The following is a 15,557-nucleotide window of genomic DNA, read 5'->3' as shown; positions in this document are numbered from 1 at the left end:
ACCGTCTATCCTCACTACTCCCCAAGGAGTTGGGAGTTTAATGCATTGGTGTTAAGTAGAAGCCACCGCCTTTATTCCATGTAACCAAGGCCGACCTAAAATAAAATTGCAACAAGAAAGGTTATCTATAACACAAATTTTTTGGTAAGAGTTTAAACCTTCAATGTATATTGGGAGTTTGATGTCCCCCAATGTCTTCATGGTTTCCACACTGAAGCCGACTAACACCGATGTCCTCGGGATGATTTCTGAGTCTGGGATGTTCATCTTCTGAAGGACATCATGTTGGATGATGTTGACCGAGCTTCCACCATCGACAAGGATCCCGCATACATAATGGTTAGCAATAAACAGAGAAACAATCAAACCGTCATGATGAGGATCCTGGATGCTTTATTTATCTTCCTCATCAAAGAAGATCCTTTTGTCTGTTGTCAAGGTGGTGGATACTATTGGTCGGTCTCCATTATCTAGCTTGATCTCTTTGGCGAGCCTTTTTGCTGCGGAGAAGGAAGTTCCACATATGTGTGATCCTCCAAAGATGAAATTGACCATTCGCACATCTAGGTCATCCTGGTGAGGATCCCGGATACTCGAATCAAAGAAGATTTTCTTCTCAGTTATTCGAGTAGTAGGGATGAGTGGTCTTCTTTCACCATCCAACTTGAATTCTTCTTTAGGATAAGAAGTTTGAAATATGTCGTAGTCTCTGGAGACGAAGTTGATCATGTGAGCATCTGGTGGTGGTGGTGATGCTTTTTGTGGAAGATCTTCAGGATCCTGGATCTTGGATTTCTTCCTTCCCAAGAGCTCTTTGAAGTGGCCCTTGCTCAGGAGGTATCCGATTTCCCTCCTTAAGCCAATGCACTCGTTTGTCATGTGGCCAAAATCTTCGGGGAAAGCACACCATTTAGACTTGTCTTTGAAAGTGGTTGTCTTCTCATTCTTTCGGGGCCACCTTTCTTTTTCTCCTAGATCCTTCATGGCAAAAATCAAGCCATGGGTATCCACAGAGAAATAATATTCTGAAATGCTGGGGTAGTCCTCATCATCATCCTCTTCTTGAACAGCTCGAACGTTTTGATTGTTGAATTTGGAGTAGGGTTTCGAGTTGTTGTTCTTGAAAGAGAATCCTTTTTTCTTGTCAAAGGATTCTTGTTTTGTTTGATTCCCCAAATGATCCTGGATCCTCTTGTCATCTTCCAACCGTATGAATCTGAGTGCCCTGTTTCTTACTTCATCTAGAGACCTGCAACGAGTCATCACAAGATCATCATAAAAGGGGGAGCCTCTCTGAAGTCCCATCTTGAATGCTTCAACAGCAATAGCCATGTCAAGATTAGAGATTTCTAGAGCTTCCCTGCCGAACCTCGTAACAGAATCCCTAAGGGATTCATTACTAGGATGGATAACTCGGTATAAATCACTAGTCAACTTCTCAAATTTCCTACTACAGGAAAATTGGTTGTTGAACAAGTTAACTAAATGTGAAAAAGAAGTAACTGAAAAGGAAGGAAAACTTAGCAGCCATTTTAATGCTGATCCTGTGAGTGTAGATCCGAAGCCTTTGAACAAGCAAGCTTCCTTGAGTCTCTCCGGGATAGGGTTGATCTCCATCCTTTCTCTGTATTGTGCCACATGTTCTTCAGGATCAGTGGTTCCGTCATAAGTCTTCATGTTGGGGGTTTGGAATCGCTTCGGGATTTCAGCATCACAGATAGGTGGAGCAAATCTGGATAACTTTTGACTCCCCTCAGGTATCTCGGGAATTGGTCGTATCACCCCGGGAACACTGGATATCATATCCTTGAGCTTTTGTAGCTCCTTGGCCATAGCTTGGTTGATACATGCATCCTGCACAGGACCACGGTTAACGTTAAAGGATATAGGATCATACGGGTTACCTTTTTGTTGGGTGAAGGTAGGCATCCCGGATGAGTAGCTGGGATAAGAGGAGTCTGCAATAGGAGTTGGTCCTCCAGAAGCTATGGTTTGCATGGGGATTATATCTCCTTCATGGACTTCAGAGGACCGTTGATGTTGAACTCCTGTGGATCCTTGATTCTGAAAGAAGGATCCTTGAGGTTGGAAATTATAGGATCCTTGGTGATACAACCCAGAGGACCCTTGTGGGAGAGTTGAGGATCCTTGAGCTATTTAACCAATGGACCCCGATTGAAGGATAGATGATCCTTGCTGGAAGTATGAGGATCCTTGAGTTTGTGGACCCATGGATCCCTGTTGAAGGATAGACGATCCTTGCTGAAACAGTGAGGATCCTTGAGTCTGTGGACCCATGGACCCCTGTTGAATGATAGATGATCCTTATGTGAACTGAGCCACGGATCCTGGACTGGTGAAATCCAGCATCCTGGGCATCAGGGGAGTGTGATCCTCCGCTGGCCTCTTAGTCTTCTTGAGATCTTCTATCTCACGAAGGATCCTTTGGTTGGTCTTGTTCCACTACTCAATGTATGCTTTAACCTGCGAAAACATAAATGAAACATCACTGTTAGTATTAACCACCGGCGCAGCAGCAGAATCGGTTTTCGAGCTCTGGAAGACTGGCATCTGTAGGCCGAGGTGCTCCCGTGATTGGCGGAGGCATCGGCGGCAACGTCCTTGATGAGAGAGGAACCGTAGACGGCATAGTTGATGAAGCAAAGGTAGAATGAGAGGCCATTGATAGTGATATGGGTATGAAAAGGTTGAAAATGATAGGAATAATATAGATCATAACACCAATTGCTCCACGGTGGGCGCCAAATTGTTTTGGATAAAAATCAGCTAAGGTTAACGTATCCAAATCTGTTAATGTGAGGTCTAGTGCTACGATGACAATAACAATTATATGAACAAAAATGGAGTAAACACAGTGATTTGTTGCGAGGAAAAACCTTTTGACCTTGTCCAGATCAAAAGAAAAAAACCCCGGGTGATGACAACTCGTCGATCACCGGTTTATTAATATCAAAAAAATGGGTTACAATGGTTATGGAGATTAAATGGATGTTACAAGAATTGCTAATGTGTACAGAGAGAATAGTGAGTTCAGCTCTGAGTGTATGTGAATACAGTGAGTTATCTAATCGATCTTATCTCGATATATAGAAAACAAATACAACAATAAGTCCTATCTATTTGCCACTATCCCACTAGTCTTCCAACGTCCATTGACCACGTGCTGGTAACTTCCAAGTTGCGATATTTACGGTGGACCAAGTCACATAGCCGTTACTTCTGTTGAACATTAACCTACACGCATGAAACAATTGTAAACAATACTAACCTCTGAGGATCCTTGATCTTCGACATGGTTCTGGAGCTCTTCGGGAGGATAACTGATCCAGACATATCTTCAAGGATAATATATCCTCGGTAGAGAAAATATCAGTCCTAACAGTTTCCTACAATTACTCTTTCACCATTATAACCGACATAGTTTCCTACAATTGTTCTTTCACCATAGGTTTTAATGTCAAATGTCAAAATTCTGTTGGTTCTTACCATTCATAGGAAATAACTTCTTTTTATTTGAACCCTTTTCAATATATATATGGGAGGGTTATCCTAAAAATAAATATTTTCCTAGGATGACAAGGAATAAATCATAGCCATTGGATCATGTTAATCAATGGTTGAGATTTAAAAGTACCATATTATAACTGACACATTTTCCTAAAATTATTCTTTCACCATCATTGTAATGCCAAATGTCAAAATTTTGTTGGTTCTTACCAATCCTAGGAAACTTCTTATTCTTATTTGAAAATTTCTATATATATATATATATGTTTCGATCAAATACAAATGAAATTAACGTGCTAAACGTGAGATTCAAGTAGAGTATTATCATAGAGTAATTATGTAAGTACTCTATGATAATTTCTCTACTTGTATATATAATTACTCTACTTGATTCTCATGTTTAGCATGTTAACTTCATTTGTACGTTAACCTTCCCCTATATATATATATATATAATGGTAGGGTTATTATAAAAATAGATAGTTTTCTAAGAAGCCTAAGAATAAATATAGACCATTAGATCTATCCATCAATGGTTGAGATTGAAAGTGGTTTAAAAACCACATAGTGTCTTAATTTTGAACACTTATAATATTTTCAAAAGGGTAGAATGGTCTTTACTCAAGATAAATAGTTAATTGCAGTATTTATATATCAGATTTTAAATCCAAATTTTAACTTTAAAATGAAATAAGATACAATACAAACAAATTAATACACACTGAATAAAAAAAACTTTTGTTAATCCTGAATTTAATATAAACGGTGAACTAAAACATAAAAAATCTTTTTTTTTTCTAGATTTTAATATAAACTATGAAGTAAAACACTATAAACTCAAGTAAACACAACGTTTAAGAACTAAAACATAGTAACAATAAATTAAAACACAATAATCATAAACTATGAACTTATTCATAATCCATATGAACTAAGACACAATAACAGTAAATTAAAACACAGTGATCTTATACATAATCCTTATGAACTAAAATACCATATATAATCCATAAGAACTAAAACACTTTTCTTGAAAGCTATAAACTAAAAAACTATGATTGCTATCTTTCTCCTGTGTTGATTGCCTTTGATGCTTCATCAGTTGATTCAATATAGTCTTCATTTATTATAAAAAAATTTCAAATAAAGCTTTAAAAATATGACGGTGAGAAATAAACAAGATACCTATAACAGGGAGAATGATTATCACGACTTCCAAATCATCGTAATCATGAGTTAATATTTAAAAATCATTTTTAAAATTGTGGAAAAGTTTTTTTTTTTTTAAATAATATATTTTGAAACAAAAAAAACCCACTTGCTTCTTTGTAGCCGTAAATCTCCAGATCTAGAGAGAAAGAAAAAAACATATGATAATTCAAGGTGTTCAAGCGTATACTTCAACGGTTTATCAATTGATTTTTGGAAATCAATTTAAAAAGTTCAATTATGATTCACAAAAATAAGGTATATTAGTAACTGATTTATCTATTTAAAAGACCAAAACACCCTTTTCTTAATTTAATTAAATTGCTAAAAGAAATTATGTGATTGGTTCTTATCATTCTTAAGAAATAATTTATTTTTATTTAAACCATTTTCTATATATATATATGTGTGCGCGCGCACGCATGTATGTGTGTGTGCATATATATATATATATATATATATATATATATATATATATATATATATATGTGTGTGTGTGTGTGTATTTGTGTGTGAGAGACGGAAAGAGAGAGGGCCCACACAAATCACCAAAGGCGCCGATCATTCAGAAGCCCACACCATCCACGTCCCCCCCCCCCCCCCCCCTACAGTGTTTCGAGCCCTTCACGCCCCCAGACCGCCCTCCACCGCGCCCCTAGCATGGAGTCTTATTAGGTATGAACCACAATTCACTAATTTTTCAAGTGATGTGGCATTGGGTCCGGCAACAACCCACCCCCACCCCCCATCCACGTTGGGGCCAACCACCGACAAAAGTAGTTGTGGGAGTTCCCTAGACTAATTCATTACCCAATTTTTGAATTTTATCCCATTTTTTAATTAACTCGTTTTAGGTCAAATAGTTTTATTTTCTAATTTTAAAAAAATAAAAACAAATACACAAGTTTGAATATTTTTTTCTCTTAATATCCCAGTATAATATTTAAGGAAAATATATTTGTTTTGGAAAAATCATATTTTTTTTCTTGTCCCGAAAACGATTTTAACATGTGCTTAGACCGGTAAGTTTGGAGAAATGTATTTATGTTTTCGACTAACCGACAACACAAATATTCGATATTTTATATTTTTTAAATTTTATGTTTATACTTTTTAAAATTATTAATGAATGTTTTTAAATAAGTATAGTATGTAATTTTTTATGTATTAAAGCTTACACAACCTATTTTAAATATCCGCTTTAACTTATTTGGTTATATGAAAATAATAACTTTCAATGTATGCACTCTTATGATTTAGAAGCATAAAATGCAGGTCTTGATCTACATAATTTATGTTTGATTTTTGCTAACAATATTTAAACTAATGATGCAAATAAGAATAATTTAATGTTCATACTTCTATTATTTTCCGGAAGCTCAAACCCTCATTTACACATATAACGTTCACCATCCGTCAAATTTTCTAGAGTCTTCTTGTAATATTTTGTAAGTTTGGTGTTTGTACGGTTTTTAGCGTCTTACTAATACTTCTGCTTTGTTTGAATTAAATTCATCGTTTCAAACGAAAAACCGCACACAGTTTTGTAGATGGTTAAATATTTAGTAATCATCATATCAATACATGCATATATAATTTATTGGCACATGAGTAATTTAAACTTTTTTTATATAAAATGTAACCTAAAATAAGAGAGAACTGCATTTTGCGTCTATGTGGGTTGAGACAGGATTCATTTTGTACTCTTTGAAAAGGTTTTGAACCGGTTGAGTCTCTATGGTTTCTAGTTGGACCAAATGTGTCTCTTTGTCGAGATTTTGTTATTGACACCCTTAAATTGAGTGAAGAAATATACTTTTCAACCATACATCACGACCCTTTATCTCTTCATCCCATTATCTTACCCGACACAAGCATTTTACATCCATGTGCTTTCCCTCTTTGTCTCCATCGCCACTTGCCACCACCCTTCTTCTCACCACCTTCGAAACCGTGATTTCGGCTGCGTCCTTTTGTACGGGAAAATGATAATCTTCGCAACCTCTATTAGTCATTATCTCCTCACCATTTTCACTTGCCACCACCCTTCTTCTCACCACCTTCGAAACCGTGATTTCGGCTGCCTCCTTTTGTACGGGAAAATGATAATCTTCGCAACCTCTATTAGTCATTATCTCCTCACCATTTTCATTTCAACTTCAAAACCCATACAACAGGCTTCTTCAAAATAGTCACAAGTTCATCATCCATAATATCGTCCACTAGATACCCCTGTCACTACTCATCTTTCAAATCCTTCAAGTCCCAACGACCCATTTCTCCAAATTTAATCCCCAGTTTCACAAAAAACCTCTCTTAGATTCCAAATCCCACTTCTAATTTCAAATCCCTGACAACCCACACGACTCCTTTGTGTTGCAAAAGAAATGTTTGTGAGTATCATCCCTTGCACTACAACCAATGACGACCTCTAGAATGATTTTAAAGAACATGGTGCTGTTGAGAAAGTTGAGGTATTTGATTTTAAGTATGTTTGTTGTATTTCGACTTTTGAAGTTAAATGGTCACTGGAGTTGGTTAGGGTTTTTGAGAGCGATTTGAATCGAGAATGCATTGTGTTGGAACTATAATTGTCTATTCAGATGGCGGATCAACCTCAGACTACGAGGTTGACCATCACCATCAAAGTCAAACACAACAGTTGGTCTAAAACACATGGACATAATTTGAATGCTATTATAAAATGGCATACAAGTATTTTCCCTCAAGCATTTAACATAAATTAGACAGAGAGACTCATAGTGATCCCCCAGAAAACCACAAGTAGTCAACTGGTTCAATATTTTTTAAAGGGATTAAAATTGGTTCCGCCCATAAACCATATATTGTCAACTTGTTCAACATATTTTAGAGGAACTCAAAATGGTCCTGTTCACAAACCACACGGGATACAAATTGCAATACAGGTTGTATGCACTCTTGGAAAGGGTTCAAGACAAAACACATTTTTTTACAACAATTAATATAGAAACCATATACAACATCCATTTTAGCAATTTTAAATTACGTAAAAATATAAGAAAACCCTTGGAATGTGTCAAAATTGGATATCAGTAACACCAAACCAATTCAATATCTTCGACTTAACGTAGCAGAATACAAACCCTCAATTACAATCAAGACCACAACGATCTGAACACCTCTACACAATCTAACAGATTAACGATTCATAAACACAATGAATCTAACCCTAGATCGTGTACAAAAAACTAGAGAGAAAACCAAAAAGTATAAACTGAACATATGTATATATTCTTTGTTAGATTAAACCAACTATCTAACCTCTATTAATATAGCCTTGAGTTTTGACGGAGAACAAAAATATTAGCTGACCCCGAAACAACCTCAAGGCCTTACTATCTTCAAATATGGGCCCAGCTCCAATTCAGCCCACAAGCATCCAAAGTAATCCAAGTCCAAAAGAGTAGATGCAAATATGATCCAGATGTCCAAAAGCCCATTAGTGACCAAGTTCCAATCAGTACTTCCAAACATGCATAAAGGAAAAAAATAACAAGTTATAATAAACAATTATTAACCAACACAGAACATATTACCATGTAATATTTCAACACCCTCCCCCCCCCCCCCCCTTCTTCATGTTAATGGCCAAAAATTTCATACATATGAGGCAACTTGCGCATCTCAGTATGTTGACCAACGAGCAAACCTTTCGTAAAAACAACGGCCACTTGAAATTTGGACTTTATGTTCTCTGTTTTTGTGTACCCTCTTGCAATTTTTTCCCTTAGAAAAAATAGATCCAACTCAAAATGCTTAGTTCTGTCATGAAAGACGGGATTAGCAGCAATAGATATTGCTGCAGTACTATCGCAAAACAACCTTACAGGCAAACTCAAGTTTACTTTGAGCTCAGTTAACAAGTTCGCAACCCACATGACTTCACAAGTTGCAGAACACATAGCCCGGTATTCTGCCTCGGCAGAAGACCTTGATATAGTGGCTTGTTTTTTACTTTTCCATGAAACCAAACAGTTTCCCATAAACACACAGAAACCAGTAACCGATTTCCTTGTCTCTAAGCATTTTTCCCAGTCTGAATCAGAATATGCTTTTAATTCCACATTATCACATTTACTAAACAAAATACCCTTCCCAAGTGACCCCTTTAGGTACCTTAGAAGTCTCATCGCAATTTGCAAATGTGAATTTGATGGGCAATGCATATACTGACTCAAAAAATGTACTGCATATGCAATATCAGGCCTAGTGTGAGACAAGTAAATCAACTTACCAACAAGTTTCTGATAACCTGTAATGTTACTTAGTGCACATACATTCTTTTTTATCATACTTGTCACAATAAAATATTGCTCAATAGGATTACTTACTGGTTTGCTACCAGTCATGCCGTACTCAGCAAGTAAATCCAAGCAATATTTTCTTTGAGACAAACATATTCCAACATTAGACCTTATAACTTCAATACCAAGAAAGTATTTAAGTTCTCCTAGATCTTTAATCATAAACTTAGTTTTAAGAAATTCCTTAACTTTAATTATTTCAGTTTCAGAATTTCCAGTTAAAACAATATCATCAACATAAACAAGTATGACAAGAAACACAGATTTGTTAGACATAACAAACATTAAATAGTCACACATACTTTGAACAAGGATCCACAGGATTTCAACATCAACGATCCTCCGAAGTCCATGAAGGAGATATAATCCCCATGCAAACCATAGCTTCTGGAGGACCAACTCCTATTGCAGACTCCTCTTATCCCAGCTACTCATCCGGGATGCCTACCTTCACCCAGCAAAAAGGTAACCCGAATGATCCTATATCCTTTAACGCTAACCGTGGTCCCGTGCAGGATGCAGGTATCAACCAAGCTATGGCCAAGGAGCTACAGAAGCTCAAGGATATGATATCCAGTGTTCCCAGGGTGATTCGACCAATTCCCGAGATACCTGAGGGGAGTCACAAGTTATCCAGATTTGCTCCACCTATCTGTGATGCTGAAATCCCGAAGCGATTCCAAACCCCCAGCATGAAGACTTACGACGGAACTGATCCTGAAGAACATGTGGCACAATACAGAGAAAGGATGGAGATCAACCCTATCCCGGAGAGACTCAAGGAAGCTTGCTTATGCAAAGGCTTCGGATCTACACTCACATGATCAGCATTAAAATGGCTGCTAAGTCTTCCTCCCTTTTTCAGTTACTTCTTTTTCACATTTAGTTAACTTGTTCAACAACCAATTTTCCTGTAGTAGGAAATTTGAGAAGTTGACTAGTGATTTATACCGAGTTATCCAACCTAGTGATGAATCCCTTAGGGATTTTGTTACGAGGTTCGGAAGGGAAGCTCTAGAAATCCCTAATCTTGACATGGCTACCGCTGTTAAAACATTCAAGATGGGACTTCAGAGAGGCTCCCCCTTTTATGATGATCTTGTGATGACTCCTTGCAGGTCCCTAGATGAAATAAGAAACAGGGCGCTCATATTCATACGGTTGGAAGATGACAAGAGGATCCAGGATCTTCTGGGGAATCAAACAAAACAAGAATCCTCTGACAAAAAGCAAGGATTCTCGTTCAAGAACAACAACTCGAAGCCTTACTCCAAATTCAACAATCAAAACGTTCGAGCTGTTCAAGAAGGGGATGATGATGAGGACTACCCCAGTATTTCAGAATATTGTTTCTCCGTGGATACCCATGGCTTAATTTGTGCCATGAAGGATCTAGGAGAAAAAGCAAAGTGGCCCCGAAAGAACGAGAAGACAACCACCTTCAGAGACAAGTCTAAACGGTGTGCTTTCCACGAAGATTTTGGCCACATGACAGACGAGTGCATTGTCTTAAGGAGGTAAATCGGATACCTCTTGAGGAAGGGCCACTTCAAAGAGCTCTTGGGAAGGAAGAAATCCAAGATCCAGGATCATGAAGATCTTCCACAGAAAGCAACACCACCACCACCAGATGCTCATGTGATCAACTTCGTCTCTAGAGATTATGACATATTTCAAACTTCATGTCCTAAAGAAGAGTTCAAGCTGGACGATGAAAGAATGTCACTCATCCCCACTACTCGAATAACTAATGAGAGAATATCCTTCGTTTCGAGTATCTAGGATCCTCACCAGGATGAAATGGACGTGCGAATGGTCAATTTCATCTCTGGAGGATCCGACATATGTGGAACTTCCTTCTCCACAGCAAAAAGACTCGCCAAAGAGATCAAGTTGGATAACGGAGATCGACCAATAGTATCAACCACTTTAACGACAGACAAAAGAATCTTCTTCGATGAAGAAGACAAACTAAACATCCAGGATCCTCACCATGACGGTTTAATTATTACTTATTTTATCGCTAACCATTATGTACGCGGAATTCTAGTGGACGGTGGAAGCTCGGTCAACATCATCCAGCATGATGTCCTTAAGAAAATGAACATTCCAGATTCCGAGATCGTCCCTAGAATGTCAGTGCTAGTCGGTTGTCCCCCAATTTATATTGAAGGGTTAAATTCATATAAAAAATTCTGTGTTATTGATAACCTTTCTTGTTGCAATGATATTTTAGGTAGTCCCTGGCTCCATGGGATGAAGGCGGTGGCCTCAACTTACCAACAATGCATCAAACTACCTACCCCATGGGGAGTTATGAAGATAGTTGGTGATCAGGCAGACGCCAAGAACTATTATTCTTCATCAATGAAGCCAACAGCCAAGCATACTATAGCATAGAAACCACAGCAACATCCTAGGGACGTGCTGGTAGCCTGGAGAAAGATTTAAAGGAAGTATCCTTGGACCCCGAGGATCCATATGTAAAGGTGTTCCTAGGATCCAGTATCCCCAATGAGATTGAGGAGGATTTGGTATCCTTTTTAGGGCGAAGAAAATCTACCATTGCCTTTAAACATTCAGACATGACAGGTATTTAAAAAGAGGTAATCACTCATAAGTTAGGCCTTGATTTATCTATTAAACCCGTCCATCAGAAGCGAAGGAAATTCGCTCCTAATAGGAACAAGATCATACAAGAAGAAATTGAAAAACTTCTTAAGGCCGGTATGATCAGAGAGGTTCAATATCCTTGATGGTTGGCTAATGTGGTTGTGGTTTCAAAAAAGAATGGAAAGTGGAGGGTATGCGTTGATTTTACAGATTTAAACAAGGCAGGTCCCAAGGATCCTTTCCCATTACCACATATAGACTCCATGGTGGATGCAACGGTAGGACATGAAATGCTTACCTTTATGGATGCTTCATTTGGATTTCAGCAAATTCAGATGGAACCATCTGATCAAGAGGATACCGCATTCATGACTCCTACCGGCATATATTGTTATATTGCTATGCCATTTGGACTAAGAAATGCAGGGGCAACATATCAAAGACTGGTCAACATGATGTTCAAGGATCAGTTAGGCAAAACCATGGAAGTATATATAGATGACATGGTGGTGAAATCAAAGAAGGCCGAGGATCACCTCAGGGATCTTGAAGAAGATTTCAATATCCTTGACCAGTTAACATGAAACTGAATCCGTCAAAATGCCATTTTGGTGTTATGGCTGGAAATTTTCTTGGATATATGGTGACTAAAAGAGGAATTGAAGCAAGCCCAGTGCAGACTAAAGCCATCATCAACCTAAAGTCGCCTGCAAATGCCAAGGATGTTCAAAGGCTAACGGGAAGAATAGCCGCTCTCAACTGATTCATCTCAAGGTCCTCCGAGAAATGCAAAGACTTCCACGACATTCTTAGAAAGAATAAGAAGTTTGAATGGACAGAAAAGAATGAGGCTACGCTCATATCCTTGAAGGATTACTTATCCTCATCTCCAGCCCTGATGAAGCCTGTGGATGGAGAATCCTTATATTTATATCTGGCAGTTTTAGGTAATGCAGTGAGTGTTGTTCTCGTCAAGGATCATGAAGGTGAACAACACCCCGTATATTATGCAAGTAAGAGTCTGTTAGATGCAGAAGCCAGGTAGTCTCACCTTGAAAAATGCATCCTTACTTTAATTATGGCTTCTACTAAATTAAGACATTATTTTGTGACTCATACTATTATTTTGAGAACTAATTATCCTGTTAAGAATGTTCTTAGAAAGCCAGAATTGTCAAGAAGGATGGCTAAGTGGGCTGTAAAATTTAGTGTAGATGCATTCATTATGAACCTAGAATAGCTATCAAATCATAGGCGCTAGCAGACTTTTTGGCTGATTTCAGCAGTGACATGTAGAAAGAAGCCGACTTAGAGGTTCAACAACTAGATGTAACCAAGGATCCTTGGATCCTATTCATAGATGGATCATCCAACGTAAGAGGAACGGGATTGGGCATACTACTAAAATCGCCACAGGGGGACATAATTCCCCAGTCCATTGCATGTGCGTTTCAAGCTACCAACAATGAGGCAGAGTACGAAGCACTCATCGCAGGTTTACTTTTAGCCAAAAGCATGAGGATCAGGTATCTTCAAGTTTATATGGATTCTTTACTTATAACTGACCACTTTAACGATTCTTATACCGTAAAAGGTGAGAATATGATCAAGTATTTAGAAATTGTGAAGGAATTAGCAAAATCCTTCGAAATAGTAAAGTACAGGTACCAAGAGAAGAAAATGTCGGGGTAGATGCTTTGGCAAATTTAGCCTCATCTCTAAAAATTCTAGAAGACACGAAGATCCCAATTATTCATGTTCTCTCACCAGCAATAAGAGAACAAGAAGTGGGGGAGATAACGAATGACAAAGAAATTGTACTTTGGGATCCATTATCCTGGAATAATCAAGAATCATGGATCCTCCCGATCAAGAAGTATATTCAAACAAGAGAGATTCCAACCACTGAGAATTTCAAATCCTTCAAACTCAAGGTATAACAATATATTTCATTAGATGATATGCTATACAGGAAATCTCTTGCGGGTCCATACTTGAGGTGCATCGAGGATCCTGAAATCCAAGAGGTGCTCAAAGACTTTCACGAAGGTGATTGTGGTAATCACACTGGAGGTAGAGCCCTGTTTTCTAGGATTCTAAGAACAGGATACTTCTGGCCAACAATGAAGGGAGACATGATGGAATATTCAAAGAAATGTGATGCTTGTCAAAGACATGCAAACATCCTTCACCAGCCAGCAGAACCTATGTATCCTATATCCTCTTCATGTCCTTTCATGAAATGGGGCATGGATATCGTGGGTAAACTACCTAAGGCACCAAGAGGAAAAGTATTCATGCTTGCAATGACTGGTTACTTTTCAAAGTGGATAGAGGCAGAAGCTTTTGTTCAAGTACGCGAAAAAGAGGTGATATCTTTCATTAAAAGAAATATTATTACTAGATTTGGTATCCCCTCGGAAATTGTTTGTGAAAATGGTTCCCAGTTTATCAGGAAAATAACCACTAACTTTTATGACAGATGGGGCATCAAGATGATAACCTCTACTCCAGTGCATCCTCAAGCTAATGGTCAAGCGGAGTCTAGCAACAAAATCATCATCAACAATCTAAAGAAGAAGCTAGGATCCAAGAAGGGAAAGTGGGCCGAGGAGCTACCTTATGTTCTGTTGGTCGATAGAACGACACCTAAGAATGCAACAGGCTAGACACCTTATTCATTGGTGTTTCACTCAGAAGCTGTAATTCCCACAGAAATGGTAGTTCCCACAGCTAGAACAAGTATACGTGATCCTGAGGCCAACGAAGAAATCCTTCTTGAAGACTTGGATACTGTTGAAGAACTTAGAGACCTGGCCAAGATCAGAATGGCAGCTTATCAACAAAGGGTAGCTGGGGCATACAACAAAAATATATGGATCAGAATATTTCAAGAAGGATGATTAGTTTTGAGGAAAGCCTTCCGAAGTACAACCAATCTGGCTGATGGGAAGTTAGCACCCAAATGGGAAGGTCCTTATCAGATCGATTCGGAGGCAGGAAAGGGGGCATATCATTTGCTCACTATGGAAGGCAACAGGTTACCAAGAGCATGGAATGCTATCCACCACAAGAAGTACTTTTTCTGATCAGGATCAAGTATCCTAAGAGGATTGAGTATCCTTAAATGATCTAGAATCTTAAAATCGGTAACATCTATCTGATCACTTATCCTTTTCAGATTCTTATTAATTTATGGATAGTATATTTTTAACGTTTGTGTTGGTGCATTTTGTGACCGTCGCTATGCAATTCTGTTAAGCGAAAACGAAGTGCGAAGTTAGGACAACTTCGCCATAGGCGAAGTTGTAACAACTTCGCCATAGGCGAAGTTATAACAACTTCGCCTACAGGCCCAAGCCCGCGAAGTTTATATATATATGTGTGTGTCTTGTTTAGGTTGAGAAATCCAGAAATTAGTGTGTGTTTTGAGCAGTTTGTTTGTTTAGAGAGAGTAAGAGACAAGGAGAGTCGTGAGGGACGACCCGAGGTAGAGCTCACCTCGGGTCAGTCGTGTTTTCTGTTTGGTAACGGTATGTAACTTGTTTTGATTATTATATAAGAATCTGCAGATTTGATTATCCCGTTCTTGTATTCGTTCTTGTGTTTGTTCGTGTATTTGTTCATGTACGTGTTTGTGTTCTTCATCTTTACACCAATAAACGAGTCTAGGAGGATTCCGCACTCCTAGACCTCGTGCGGATCTCGTATCGATCGGCGACGCCCCCGGGGGGACCTACATGTGGTATCAGAGCCTTAGGCTCTTATGCTATGGTTCGAGATCTGCGTTTTGGTGTTTCTGGCACGTTTCTGTGCGTTTCTGGCCGAACAGCGCCGCAGGCGAAGTTATTGTTCATCAGG

At 38.4% G+C, this 15,557-nt stretch overlaps 1 long non-coding RNA gene across 1 annotated transcript; it reads right to left on the bottom strand.

Annotated features, from left to right (window-relative positions):
- Window positions 1-6,524: 6,524 nt before the first annotated feature.
- Window positions 6,525-7,161, bottom strand: LOC143631987 (uncharacterized). Its single transcript, XR_013153466.1, has 2 exons — window positions 6,798-7,161; window positions 6,525-6,680 (listed from the first exon to the last, which is right to left on the bottom strand). It is a non-coding gene; the product is annotated as an uncharacterized LOC143631987 (long non-coding RNA).
- Between the last annotated feature and the right edge of the window lie 8,396 nt (window positions 7,162-15,557).

The sequence above is a fragment of the Bidens hawaiensis genome, unplaced genomic scaffold (assembly GCF_021521415.1).
Source record: "Bidens hawaiensis isolate Kalapana, Puna unplaced genomic scaffold, B.hawaiensis_p1.1 tig00006322_1, whole genome shotgun sequence".
In the NCBI taxonomy this organism is placed as follows: domain Eukaryota; kingdom Viridiplantae; phylum Streptophyta; class Magnoliopsida; order Asterales; family Asteraceae; genus Bidens; species Bidens hawaiensis.
Note: the sequence above shows the minus strand (reverse complement) of the source record. Positions and strands in the feature narration are given on the sequence as shown.